The sequence below is a fragment of the Phyllobates terribilis genome, unplaced genomic scaffold (genome assembly GCF_046119375.1).
Source record: "Phyllobates terribilis strain yellow unplaced genomic scaffold, ASM4611937v1 Scaffold_402__1_contigs__length_1722832, whole genome shotgun sequence".
NCBI lineage: Eukaryota > Metazoa > Chordata > Amphibia > Anura > Dendrobatidae > Phyllobates > Phyllobates terribilis.
The window spans coordinates 380,154-395,519 of NW_027363162.1; positions in this window are offsets into that span (position 1 = coordinate 380,154).

Consider the following 15,366-nt stretch of genomic DNA (forward strand, 5'->3'; position numbering starts at 1 on the left):
CCAAAAGTGACACCATTCTAAAAACTGCACCCCTCAAGGTGCTCAAAATCACATTCAAGAACCTTATTAACCCTTCATTTAACTTTTTTCACAAAAATGTTACTTTAGACCTAATTTTTTTTTATTTTCACAGGGGTAACATGAAAAAATGGACCCCAAATTTTTTTGTGCAATTTCTCTTGAGCGTGCTGATACCCCATATGTGAGGGAAAACCACTGTTTGGGCGCACGGCAGGGTTCGGAAGGGAAGGAGCGCCATTAGACTTTTTGAATGTAAAATTTGTCTGAATAATTAGCAGACTCTATGTTGCGTTTGGAGAGCTCCTGATGTGCCTAAACAGTGGAAACCCCCCACAAGTGACACCATTTTTGAAACTAGACCCCTTAGGAAACTTATCTAGATGTGTGGTGAGCACCTTGAACCCCAAGGTGCTTCACAGAAGTTTATAATATTGAGCTGTAAAAATAAAATTTTCACATTTTTCCCACAAAACCGTTTTTCATCCCTTAATTTTGCATTATCATAAGGGTAATAGGATAAATTGCACAATGAAATTTGTTATGCAATTTCTCCTGAACACGCTGATACCCCATATGTGGAGGCAAATTACTGTTTGGGCACATGGCAGGGTTTGTAAGGGAAGGAGCGCCATTTGACTTTTTGAATGTAAAATTTGCTTGAATAATTAGCGGACGCCATGTCACATTTGGGGAGCCCCTAATGTGCCTAAACAGTGGAAACCCCCCACAAGTGCCACCATTTTGGAAACTAGACCCCTTAGGGAACTTATCTAGATGTGTGGTGAGCACCTTGCACCCCCAGCTGCTTCACAGAAGTTTATAATATTGAGCCGTAAAATTAAAATTTTCACATTTTTCCCTCAAAAAATGTTTTTCATTCCCTAATTTTGTATTATCATAAGGGTAACAGGATAAATTGCACCATGAAATTTGTTGTGCAATTTCTCCTGAACATGCCGATACCCCATATGTGGAGGCAAATTACTGTTTGTAGCAGGTGATTAATATTTGTTTTACTTTATTCTTCGGGTCGGTGCGATTACAGAGATACCAGATTTATATCGGGTTTTTATGACTGACAGATGTCACACACTGCATCACCATATTTTGAGAGCTATAATTTTTCCATATTTCGGCCGATAGAGTCATGTGACGGCTTGTTTTTTGCGGGACGAGTTGACATTTTTATTGGAACCATTTTTGGGTACGTGACATTTTTTGATCGCTTTCTATTCCGTTTTTTGGGAGGTAAAGTTAACAAAAACAAACACTTCAGGAATTGTTTTTTGAGTTTTTTTTTATGCCGTTCTGCGTGTGGTAAAAGTGATCAGGCAGCGTTATTCTTCCGGTCAGTACCTTTACAGCGATACTACACTTACTGTATTTTTTTTATGTTTTGGCGCTTTTACACAATAAAACAATTTTATAGAAAAAAAAATATTTTTTTTGCATCGCTTTATTCTGAGCGCTATAACTTTTTTATTTTTCGGCTGATGGAGCTGTATGGCGGAACAAGATGAAGTTTTCAGTGGTACCATTTTTATTTCTATTCTGCTTTTTGATCGCACTTTTTGTTTGGCGATATGATGAAAAAGCATATTTTTTTGCTCCGTTTTTTATTTAGGGTCATGTTGCAGGTAGTGCAGCAAGAAGGCACTCGTGTGTCTTGCGCATCTAGGAGCCCCAAAATTATTTTCCAGGCTAGATGCAGCTAAAAATTATTATTAATTTTAAATCTGGTGGAGCTTAGTATAGATGGCCTAATAGAATCAGTACTGCACACTTCTACAAAGCCCAAATAATTTTCCAGCCAAGATACAGATAAACATGATTAGTAATTTTAAATCTAGTGGAGCTTAGTATAGATGGCCTAATAGAATCATTACTGCACACTGCTACAAAGCCCAAATAATTTTCCAGCCAAGATACAGATAAACATGATTAGTAATTTTAAATCTGGTGGAGCTTAGTATAGATGGCCTAATAGAATCATTACTGCACACTGCTACAAAGCCCAAATAATTTTCCAGCCAAGATACAGATAAACATGATTAGTAATTTTAAATCTGGTGGAGCTTAGTATAGATGGCCTAATAGAATCATTACTGCACACTGCTACAAAGCCCAAATTATTTTCCAGCCAAGATACACATAAACATGATTAGTAATTTTAAATCTGGTGGAGCTTAGTATCGATGGCCTAATAGAATCATTACTGCACACTTCTACAAAGCCCAAATTATTTTCCAGCCAAGATACAGATAAACATGATTAGTAATTTTAAATCTGGTGGAGCTTAGTATAGATGGCCTAATAGAATCATTACTGCACACTGCTACAAAGCCCAAATTATTTTCCAGCCAAGATACAGATAAACATGATTAGTAATTTTAAATGTGGTGGAGCTTAGTATAGATGGCCTAATAGAATCATTACTGCACACTGCTACAAAGCCCAAATAATTTTCCAGCCAAGATACAGATAAACATGATTAGTAATTTGAAAGCTTAAAACGGTTGGTGAGGTGATTTTAACCAATCATCAAGCTTTTACTCTCCCCAGGATGACACAGGGGTAGAAAAGTCGTTTCGGATCCATGATTTGTTCATCTTTATGAACGTGAGTCTGTCTACATTATCAGTGGAGAGCCGCGTGTGCTTATCTGTCAGCACACCACCAGCAGCGCTGAACACATGTTCAGACAGAACGCTGGCTGCGGGGCATGACAAGATCTCCAAAGCGTAAGTGGCAAGCTCCGGCCATTTATCCAGATTGGAAGCCCAAAAAGAGCAAGGGTCCAGTGACACAGTCATGGCTTCAATGTTTACTTGGAGATACTCCTGTACCATCGTCTCTGGGCGTTGACTATGTGTCAGACTTCTTGTCTCCTGTGGCCTTGCAAAGGATGGGCTAAAAAAATGGTGAAATGATTCCCAAAATTGATGTTACCAGCAGATACTGTGTTTCTGTTACGGTTTGAGTGCTGAACACTCGACGGTCCCACGGTTGGCAAGTTGGAACTGTGAGATTCACTACGTGCACCACTGGTGTTTTGTGGAAAAGCACATGTAAGATTCTGCAACAGTCTCTGCTGATACTCCTGCATGCGTGCATCCCTTTCTATGGCAGGAATAATTTCTGCAAATTTACTTTTGTACCGGGGATCTAACAGTGTGGCAACCCAGTAGTCAGGATTATTTCTAATTCTCACAATTCGAGGGTCATATTGCAGGTAATGCAGCAAGAAGGCACTCATGTGTCTTGCGCATCCAGGAGCACCAAGTCCCTGTTGTGTTGGTGGCAAGGTAACAATCATGCTTCCTTCCTCTGTCCTCTCCCCCCAACCTCGCACAACAGAAATGTGATCAAGGTCTCCCTCATCTGATGAGTCTTCCATCAGTTCGTCCTCCACTTCTTCCTGGGCTCCTGCACCTTCCTCACTAGTTTGGCTGCTACCATGCGCCCTGGTAAAACTATCTCCCCCACCCTCTCATGCCTGCCGCCTTGGTGCTGCCGACCGTCTGGACCTTGCAGATGTTAGCCCTTCCGCATACAACTCCTCCTCCTCTACTGCCTCCACCTCCTCTTGTGCCACCACCTGACTCCGAATTTTGTTTAACATGTGCTCCAGCATGTAAATCACCGGAATAGTCATGCTGATAATGGCATCGTCAGCACTAAACATCTTCGTCGCCATTTCAAAACTGTGCAGAAGGGTGCATAGGTCCCTGATCTGAGACCACTCCTCCAGCGTGATTTGCCCCACCTCTGGATCTCGTTGGCCCAGGCTATACGTCAGAACGTATTGCACCAGGGCTTGTTGGTGCTGCCACAGTCGCTGCAACATGTGCAGAGTTGAATTCCACCATGTCGGCACATCGCATTTCAGCCGGTGAACTGGCAGGCCCAACGACTTCTGTAGAGATGTAAGTCGTTGAGCTGCAGGATGCGAACGGCGGAAGTTAGCACACAGCGACCGTGCCCTCTGCAGAAGGCCATCTAGTCTGGGATAGTGGGCTAAAAATTGCTGGACGACCAGGTTCAACACGTGAGCCATGTAAGGCACGTGTGTGACATTGCCCCGGCGAAGGGCCGCACCCAGGTTTGCAGCATTGTCGCACACGGCCGTCCCTGGTTGCAGGTCTAGTGGAGACAACCATTCATGAAACTGGGTCTCCAGAGCTGACCACAGCTCTTCAGCTGTGTGACTCACATTTCCCAGACATTTCAAAGTAAACACCGCCTGATGTCGTTGAGCCCTGCTGCCAGCATAGTAAGGAGGTGTGCAGGATTCCTTCTGCGCAGTTGGAAAGCGGGTGGCATTACCAGACAGGCTTTGGGTGCAGGTGGAGGACCGAGAGGAGGTTGAGTTGGCAGAAGCAGTGGAGGAACTTATAGATAAAGAGGATTGACGCACAACTCGTGGGGACAGCAAGACTTGAACAGCAGCCCCTTGTCCTGCTGTCACCATAGTTACCCCGTGCCCAGTCAGCGACATGTAATGCCCCTATCCATGCCTACTCGTCGAAGTGTCTGTGGTGAAATGCACCCTGTCACACACAGAGTTTCTCAAAGAAGCTGTGATGTTGTGTGCGACATGCTGGTGTTGCGCAGGCACACCTTTCTTTGAGAAGTAGTGCCGACTGGGCATCTGGTACTGGGGCACTGCGACGGACATAAGGTCTCGAAAATCCTTTGTGTCCACCAGGCGGAAAGGCAGCATTTCTGTAGCCAAGAGCTTGCAGATGGTGAAATTCAACCTCTTAGCTTTCTCATGGCTAGGAGGAAATGGTCTTTTACTTGTGCACATCTGAGGGACCGAGGGCTGACTGTTGTGACGGTTCATGCATGAAGTACTCAAACTATGGATTTTTTGGCCTTTACTTAGCTTTTAGTGACAAATATTACAGATAACACGAGTTGGGTCATCCTTATCGATCTGAAAAAATGCCCTGGCTATGCAAGGCTTAGAGCCCATGCGACCTGAAGAGCCACCACGACTTGTGGTCAGAGGCAGAGTTGAGGTTGAGGATGCAGTTGTTGACGTGCTTCCAGTACTCCGTCTCAGTCCAGGAAGGCGCAACCTAACCTCGTCGTCAATAGCATTCTCCTCAACCTCCTTTGCTGACCTCATCGACTGGCTGACTGTGGGTTGACAGTAAGTGGGATCTCCAACCTTGTCATCATCACCCTGTGTGTTCTCACACCCGTCGTCCTCAGAGTCAACCTCTTCCTGCCCTGACCGAAAAGTCAAGTAGTCGCTCCAATCAGGTATTTGAGTCTCATCATCGTCTTCATCATTGTCTCCACCAACAGGAGTTACAGTTTGGGAATGAGAGTCTACATTATGCTCAGAACCTTCTTCATGTGGTCCTGGATCCGACTCTTAAAGATTCTGGGCATCAGTGCAGATCATTTGCTCGTCTGGATTAACAGAAGCTCTGGAGCAGACCTCCGTTTCCCAGGCTATAGAATGAGTAAACAGCTCTGCAGACTCAACCATCTGTGTTACCCCATACTCAGACGGGCAGCTGGAGACTTGGGAGCTGTGAGGAAGCAAGTGCGATTGGGGTGACACCTCTGAGGACTGGAGTATTTGTGATGTTGAAGTTGAGGTGGAGGAGAGCCCACTGGAAGGAGCACTTGATATCCGTTGAAGCACCTGCTGTTTTTGTGCCTCATCTGGAATTTGTAGCGATGGGCGTGTCCGTAAGAAATGGATCGCATCACATTGTCCACGAAAAGAAGTAGACATCTTAGTTTGGCTGGAAGATGGTCTTTCTTCTGCAGATGTTACCCCCCCCCCACCGCGGGGGGGCTCGACCCACCAGCGGACAGGCACCAGTATTGGGAGAGGGGGGCTGGCCGTCAGGGTCCACCACGGCTCTGGCACAAACCCGGCGACACGGAGGTCCCACGGGCAGGAAAGGACTGGCCGTGTCGGCTTCGCACTCCAGCGTAGTCCCTCTGCCCGCTAGCGCCCATAACCTGAAATGGTTGCGCAAGCGGCTTTTCTTCCCAGGGCTGTTCCCCGCCCAGCAGGAATGTGGGGGAGCTCAGGTCGGCCTTCCACTGTACTCCCTTACCTCCCTCGCCCTCTTTCCTTCTTCCGTTCTCCATCTAACCCTTCGGCGCTGTGGTGTCCGCTCTCCCTCCAGCTCTCTCCTTCTCACAGGTGGACTACCGCATGTATTCACACTGTGGCGAATCTTTTGGGCCCAGGCATAAGAAGTTGTCGAGGTAATGGATAATATGTGCCCCCTTATAAACGTCCATTACAACCCATTCGTGGAAGCAACTAAACGCGTCAAATAGTGAACAGAATCTGGACCACCCCATGGGCAAACAGCGATCTATATAGTATGCTCCTTCCCAGAAGCAGCCCAATAGATGGACACTATTCAGAGGCACAGGTAGTAAGTAACCGGAACGCCGCATCATCTGTTTTGGCCATTAGGGTGTCCCTTCCCAACTTCTTGATCCCTCTGATTGCCTTGTCAAAGGATGTACAGTATATACTACTGTACTTGGTTCCGCGTCAATGTTGTCGTTTACTGACCTGCCCCTTGGATATGACAAATGGTGGATTAGTCCGAATGTATTGGGTTCCATTTTTGGCACAACTCACAACGGGGATACCACTACGTCTTGTAAGGAAAGTGTTCTGAATGGAATCGCCATTCTAAATAAATATATTTCTTTTTTTAATTTTCTTGTCACGACGTCTGGGTGTTGGCAGGCTGATTTTAGATTTTTACTCCAGCCTTTCTTGATTTTAGAAGGGCATGACATGCCTATATCTGTGTCTCTCCCTCCTTTTACTCCTCCACCTCTTTTCTTTTCGCATGACTATATGTACTTGGCACTTTTCCATGTGTTAGTTGTGTCTTCTGAGCAGTTTGTCAGCTTTTGGACACCTTTGAAGGTGTTTTCTATGTGTTTCTATGTGTTTTTGTTTGCCTGCCATTGGTTTTAACGGTGTTCGATGGTGTTCGACGAACAGTTCGACGAACACACCGGTGTTCGACGAACCGAACCGGAACACTACGGGGGTGGCTCAACTCTATTCGCCAGACAAGGATTCAAAATGGGGCCGTGGGGCTCAACGGGAACCATGGCCTGAGGAAACTGTTACCCTCGTGCCCGGACTGACTGATCTGAGCGTGATTAGTGATCCCACTGTACCATGAACCGAGGAGTGCCTGGAGGGGCATAACTAAGTATCAACCCTATCCGACCAAGGTCGCACGGCGGCTCATTCGACTCCGTGAACCAGGGAGGAACCGTGTAGAGGGACCAGGTGCTACTCGAGGTCAGACCCCGGTCACAGCTGTTGACCCACACCGGGGAATACAGGAACAGGCAGGTTAGACTGGCATGTAGACAGGTGGGTACTGTCAAACACGGCTGGTATGCAGACAGGTGGATATCGACAGGCTCAGCTGGTATGCAGACAGGTGGGCACTGGCAAGCACGGCTGGCATGCAGACAGGTGGGCACAGGCAGACACGGCTGAAATGCAGAGCGGCGGGTACTGGCAGGTAGAAACACAGACAGGATAGGGGCCAGTACAGACTGGGATGTAGGAACGGAGCCGCAGGTGCGGTAGACAAGCAGAGCAGAGCAAAACCTGCAGATGCAGTGAACAAGCAAAGCAGAGCAAAACCCGCAGATGCGGTGAACAAGCAAAGCAGAGCAAAACCACAGATGCGGTGAACAAACAAAGCAGAGCAAAACCACGCAGATGCGGTAGACAAGCAAAGCAGAGCAAAACCTGCAGATGCGGTGAACAAGCAAAGCAGAGCAAAACCGCAGATGCGGTGAGCAAGCAAAGCAGAGCAAAACCCGCAGATGCGGTTGACAAGCAAAGCAGAGAAAAACCTGCAGATGCGGTGAATGAGCAAAGCAGAGCAAAACCGCAGATGCGCTGAACAAGCAAAGCAGATAAAACCCGCAGATGCGGTAGACAAGCAAAGCAGAGCAAAACCCGCAGATGCGGTGAACGAGCAAAGCAGAGCAAAACCCGCAGATGCGGTAGACAAGCAAAGCAGAGCAAAATCCGCAGATTCGGTGAACGAGCAAAGCAGAGCAAAACCCGCAGATGCGGTAGACAAGCAAAGCAGAGCAAAACCCGCAAATGCGGTGAACAAGCAAAGCAGAGCAAAACCGCAGGTGCGGTAGACAAGCAAAGCAGAGCAAAACCCGCAGATGCGGTGAACAAGCAAAGCAGAGCAAAACCCGCAGATGCGGTAGACAGGACAAGGCTCTGTTCACGTGGAACAGACTGGAGAACACAAGAAGATAGCTGGAACATAGGAGTTAGATACAGAGGCAGGGAAACAGAACGAGCAGAACCAGATACACACAAAGTACTTGCAATGAAGTAGCGAGTGGACACAAAACTCACAAACAGAAGTACAGAGACAACGAGTTGGAGTTAGGTGCAGGTTCAGATACTGCAGGAAAAGGGAAAGGTACAGACATAGAGACAAACAGGTAATGGACTAGGACACTGTTCAGACAGGATCTGAACCCGGAACAAGATACAGGAACGAGCCTGGGAACTCAGCCCCCAGGGTGGCGGAAATAGACTAGATACAGGACAGGACCTGGCAACTCATTTGGAAAGACAAAATGAGTGAAGGTGTTGCTCAAGCCCCTCCTACTGGGTGGTGGGGGTTTAAGTATCCAGTGACTCACAGCAATAGGCTGGGGACGCATTAGGACTGTGCAGACATTAGCTATAAGAAACAAGCAGAAAGCCGCTCCAACACCCTAAGCAATCAGACAAGAGACATGGACACAGCAGGAACTGAAACAAAGAGTGCAGCATGGACTGACAGTTAAGATTGCGGTCTTGCATGGTGGGAGGTGGTGCACCATGCAAGCACGCCGCCAGGAATGTTACAAGAGGAAACACACGCAAACACGGGGAGAACATAGAAAGTCCTTGCAGATGTTGTCCTTGCTGGGATTTGAACCCAGGATCCCAGCGCTGCAAGGCTTCAGTGCTAACCACTGTTCCAATATGCTGCCGTTCACCCTCTAATATCTAACAGGCTGGAGAAACTTGCATCTACTGCCACTTTATCTTCAGCTCCATCTTCATTTGTGGTTAGGTGGTCCTTCCCAGTAAGTGCACTGTGGAGGGCACGGGTAATGTTGTGGGACCCGTGCTTGTGGAAGGCGGAGACGATACCGGGAGAAATAGTGGCTGCTGGGGACCGAGTATGGACACCCGGCCACCACCGGCGTGAGGTTATGAAAAGCTTCTGCCTCCACGAGCCTTAAAGGCCACATTTCAAGTGAAAGCAGCTTTAGAGGACTTCCCGGGAGAAATGACAACTGGGTAGATATGGTTTCCCAAGTCCTTTCACCAAGCTAAAGAATATGGCTGTGGTGAAATACAACTCATAAAAAAAGCTGTGGACTGGCCCGTACCATACCTGGCCACATTCACCTGTCCACGTGTTTGTGGTTAGGCGGTCCTTCCCAGTAAGTGCACTGGGGAGGGCACGGGTAATGTTGTGGGACACATGCTTCTGGTAGGCGGAGACGACACCAGGACAAATAGTGGCGGCTGGGGACCGAGTATGGATACCCAGTCGCCGGCGCCTTAAGATTGTGGACAGCTTCTGCCTCCACGAGCCTAAAAGGCCACATTTCAAGTGCAAGCAGCTGTCAAAAATTTGGCAGTATAGTATTGCAGCCTGTGGGTGGGTGGGTTGCTGGCTGCATACTTGTGCTTGCATTCCAAGGAATGGGGTGGGGACAACTGAACGCTGCACTGGGACAAGGACGTGGACGGTGATTGTTGCAAGTCTGCAATGACTGGTGCATGGCGGGAGGCATCTTCGCATCGCCAAGGATCACTTATGATGGGCACATTTTTAGGCAGTGACCTGGGAGGCAGAGATGCTTCCAGAGGTCTTCCCCATGCTGTTCCCATGTCTTTTCAGCATTGTATGCATGCGTCTGATGATGTGTCACACACCACATGGCCTTGATAAGGTTGTAAAATGCTAAAATGACATTTCCCAGTGAATGCATTTGCCTTGGTTGAAAACAATGCAAAAGTGCAAAAACGCGTCAAAAACGCTACGTGTGAACATAGCCCAAGGTGTGGAGGAGTATGTTTTTGTTTTGGTTATTTATTTTGCCTTATATACAAGTCATTACCCTGGAAAGGATGTTCCTTAACATATTTCCCAGGAAAATCCATTTTGTTTTTGCTTTTGTATGTTTTATTGTGAGTCCGTAAAAGTGGCGTAATACTCTGACAATGTTGTTGACAGCAGTGACCTGGCAGTCAGAAATGCTTCCAGGGGTCTTCCCCATGCTGTTTCAATGTCATTTGAGCACTGTTCCCATCGATTTGGGCAATTTTTAGGCCCTTCGCAGACCTCCGGGGGGAGCCGCCTGAAAAATGCTTGAGTTTCCCATGAACTTACATTGGGCTCGTTGCTCGGGTCGAGCACCCGAGTATTCCAATTTGCTCGACCCGAGCATCGAGCACCCGAGCATTTTAGTGCTCGCTCATCACTACTGGCTTTGCGTTCTTAACTTTCTGTATCCATCTATTAAAGAAAAAGCCAAGGAAAACAGTGAATAATATTACACATACACATTTACTAAAATGGTAGGAAGATAAATGATGCTAATGAGCCTTAATATAACCAGTGCAGACATCTCTGTGTATTATTACAGGGAGAATATGGGAGAATCAATAATCCCAGTTAAATCAGATACATACATCTCATCCGGATATTCCTCCTCCTCCTCTGCTACCTTCATCCTATTAAAGAGTAAGGAAGACAATGAGAATAGATTGGATCTGCTCCATAGCTGAAAACAGAAGATCATCAATGGTCACTAGATGATTTTTTATAATCACATATAGACAATAGTTATACAATAGAGACCCCAACTTATAACATACTTATCAATATTACAGTAGCCAAAACTGGGACACTTAAGCCAGTAATGTCTCCATAAACCAGCATGGCAAGTCCTCCAAACATAACCCCAAACACTATGTTCTCATAGATTGTACTGCACACAGGGACGCAACGATCGTGGTTGTAGCGGTCGCTGCTGTGAACTGGGTCAACAGGTCAGGGGCCAACCAACGTCAGTAGAAACTTCAACTAGATGTACGAGTTTGGACGCACATCGAGTTCAAGTGTATTGTGGCGCACAGACCCATTGGGTGCGTGTGCAACAATACATGCTCCTGGCTGATTAGAGGCCAGCAGCTGATGTCGGCATGCACGTGACAGGGTGCATGGCAGTGACATCATACTCTCCCGTCGCACACCGAAGTCAGCTGTCAGCTTCACAAGAGGACGCCGCCCGGCGGGGGACCGAAGGGAAGGTGAGTACTTTTTTTTTAAAACTATGGGTGCATTATACTTTATGGATGACTGTGGAGTGCATTATACTTTATGGATGACTATGATGTGCATTATACTTTATGGATGACTATTTGCTGTGTATTATACTTCATGGAGGACTATGAGCTGCATTATATTTTATGGATGACTGGACTGTGCATTATATTACATGGATGACTACAGGCTGTGCATGAGACTTTACGGATAACTATGGGCTGTGCATTATTCTTTATGGAGGGCTATGTGCTGTGCATTATACTTTATGGAGGACTATGTTATGTGAATTATACTTTATGAAGGACTATGGGCTATGAATTATACTTTATGGAAGACTTTGGGCTGAGCATTATGCTACATGGAGGACTCTGAGCTGTGCATTATACTTTAGGGATGACTATAGACTGTGCATTATACTTTATGGATGACTGGGCTGTGTATTACAGTGGGTACAGAAAGTATTCAGACCTCTTTAAATTTTTCACTCTTTGTTTTATTGCATCCATTTGGTAAATTCCAAAAAGTTCATTTTTTTTCTCATTAAAGTACACTCTGCACCCCATCTTGACTGAAAAAAACAGAAATGTAGAAATTTTTACAAATTTATTAAAAAAGAAAAACTGAAATATCACATGGTCATAATTATTCAGACTCTTTGCTCAAACACTCATATTTAAGTCACATGCTGTCCATTTCCTTGTGATCCTCCTTGAGATGGTTCTACTCCTTCATTGGAATCCAACTGTGTTTAATTAAACTGATAGGACTTGATTTGGAAAGGCACACACCTGTCTGTATAAGACCTCACAGCTCACAGTGTATGTCAGACCAAATGAGAATCATGAGCTCAAAGGAACTGCCCAAGGAGCTCAGATACAGAATTGTGGCAAGACACAGATCTGGCCAAGGTTACAAAAGAATTTCTGCATTACTCAAGGTTCCTAAGAGCACAATGGCCTCCATAATCCTTAAATGGAAGAAGTTTGGGACCACCAGAAGTCTTCCTAGACCTGGTCGTCCAGCCAAACTGAGCAATTGTGGGAGAAGAGCCTTGGTGAGAGAGGTAAAGAAGAACCCCAAGATCACTGTGGCTGAGCTCCAGAGATGCAGTAGGGAGATGGGAAAAGATCCACAAAGACAACTATCACTACAGCCCTCCATCCGTTGGGCCTTTATGGCAGAGTGGCCCGACGGAAGCCTCTCCTCAGTGCAAGACATATGAAAGCCTGCATAGAGTTTGCTCAAAAACGCAAGAAGGACTCCCAGACTATGAGAAATAAGATTCTCTGGTCTGATGAGACGAAGATAGAACTTTTTGGTGATAATACTAAGCGGTATGTGTGGAGAAAACCAGGCACTGCTCATCACCTGTCCAATACAATCCCAACAGTGAAACATGGTGGTGGCGGCATCATGCTATGGGGGTGTTTTTCAGCTGCAGGGACAGGACGACTGGTTGCAATTGAAGGAAACATGAATGTGGCCAAGTACAGAGATATCCTGGATGAAAACCTCTTCAAGAGTGCTCTGGACCTCAGACTTGGCCGAAGGTTCACCTTCCAACAAGACAATTACCCTAAGCACACAGCTAAAATAACAAAGGAATGGCTTGACTGGCCCAGCCAGAGCCCTGACCTAAACCCAATTGAGCATCTCTGGAGAGACCTGAAAATGGCTGTCTACCAACGTCCACCATCCAACCTAACAGAACTGGAGATGATCTGCAAGGAAGAAAGGCAGAGGATCCCCAAATCCAGGTGTGAAAAACTTGTTAAATTATTCCCAAGAAGACTCATGGCTGCACTAGCTCAAAAGGGTGCTTCTACTCAATACTGAGCAAAGTGTCTGAATACTTATGACCATGTGATATTTCAGTCGTTCTTTTTTAATAAATTTACGAAAATTTCTACAATTCTGTTTTTTTTTTCAGTCAAGATGGGGTGCAGAGTGTACTTTAATGAGAAAAAAAATGAACTTTTTAGAATTTACCAAATTGCTGCAATGAAACAAAGAGTGAAAAATGTAAAGGGGTCTGAATACTTTCTGACCCCACTGTATATTACATGGATGACTATGGGCTGTGCATTAGGCTTTATGGAGGACTATGGGCTGTGCATTATACTTTATGGAGGACTTTGTGCTATGCATTGTACTTTATAGATGACAATAGGCTGTGCAATATACTTTATGGATGACTATGGGGTGCATTATACTTTATGGATGACAATGGAGGTGCATTATAATTATGGGTGACTATGGGCAGTGCATTATACTTTAAGGACTTCAGAATTTCCCATGATGCTACACAAAGAAGCAGTGTGTTTCAGGTGTGCATTAAAATACATCCACAGGTGTGTCTCTAATTAACTCAGATGTTGCCAAAAACCTATCAGAAGCTTCCAAACACATGACATCATCATATGGGCAGTCCAGAATTGTTTAAAGGCATAGTAATCTTAGTGTATGTAAACTTTTGACTTTGCAGTAAGTACTAAAAATGCCTTAAAACATTCTCTCTCTCTCATTATTCTGGCATTTGGCAAATATTAAAAATTATGGTAATCCTAATTGACCTAAAACAGGAAAGATTTATTCTGATTTCATGTCAGATATTGAGAAAAACATGCATATGTGTCTTTTTATATATTGTATGTAAACTTATGGTTTCAACTGTATTTATATACAGTGCCTAGAAGTAGTATTCAACCCCCTGCAGATTTAGCTGGTTTGATAAGATGCAAATAGGTTAGAGCCTTCAAACTGCAAACGAGAGTAGGATTTATGAACAGAAGCATAAATCTTACAAACCAAAAAGTTATGTTGCTCAGTTGAATTTTATTAAATTTTAAACATAAAAGTGTGGGTCAATTATTATACAACCCCTATGTTTAATATTTTGTGGAATAACCCTTGTTTGCAATTACAGCTAATAATCGTCTTTTATAAGACCTGATCAGGCCGGCACAGGTCTGTGGAGTTATCTTGGCCCACTCCTCCATGCAGATCTTCTCCAAGTTATCTAGGTTCTTTGGGTGTCTCATGTGGACTTTATTGTTGAGCTCCTTCCACAAGTTTTCAATTGGGTTAAGGTCAGGAGACTGACTAGGCCACTCCAACACCTTGACTTTTTCCCTCTTGAACCAGGCCTTGGTTTTCTTGGCTGTGTGCTTTGGGTCGTTGTCTTCTTGGAAGATGAAATTACGACCCATCTTAAGATCCTTGATGGAGGAGCGGAGGTTATTGGCCAAAATCTCCAGGTAGGCCGTGCTATCCATCTTCCCATGGATGCGGACCAGATGGCCAGGCCCCTTGGCTGAGAAACAGCCCCACAGCATGATGCTGCCACCACCATACTTGACTGTAGGGATGGTATTCTAGGGGTCGTATGCAGTGCCATCCAGTCTCCAAACGTCACGTGTGTGGTTGGCACCAACGATCTCGATCTTGGTCTCATCAGACCATAGAACCTTGAACCAGTCTGTCTCAGAGTCCTCCAAGTGATCATGAGCAAACTGTAGACGAGCCTTGACATGACGCTTTGAAAGTAAAGGTACCTTACGGGCTCGTCTGGAACGGAGACCATTGCGGTGGAGTACGTTACTTATGGTACTGACTGAAACCAATGTCCCCACTGCCATGAAATCTTCCCGGAGCTCCTTCCTTGTTGTCCTTGGGTTAGCCTTGACTCTTCGGACAAGCCTGGCCTCGCACTTTCAAAGGCTGCCCAGGCCGTGGAAGGCTAACAGTAGTTCCATAAGCCTTCCAGTTACGGATGATGCTCCCAACAGTGGAGACAGGTAGGCCCAACTCCTTGGAAAGGGTTTTGTACCCCTTGCCAGCCTTGTGACCCTCCACGATCTTGTCTCTGATGGCCTTGGAATGCTCCTTTGTCTTTCCCATGTTGACCATGTCTGAGTGCTGTTCACAAGTTTGAGGAGGGTCTTAAATAGTCAGA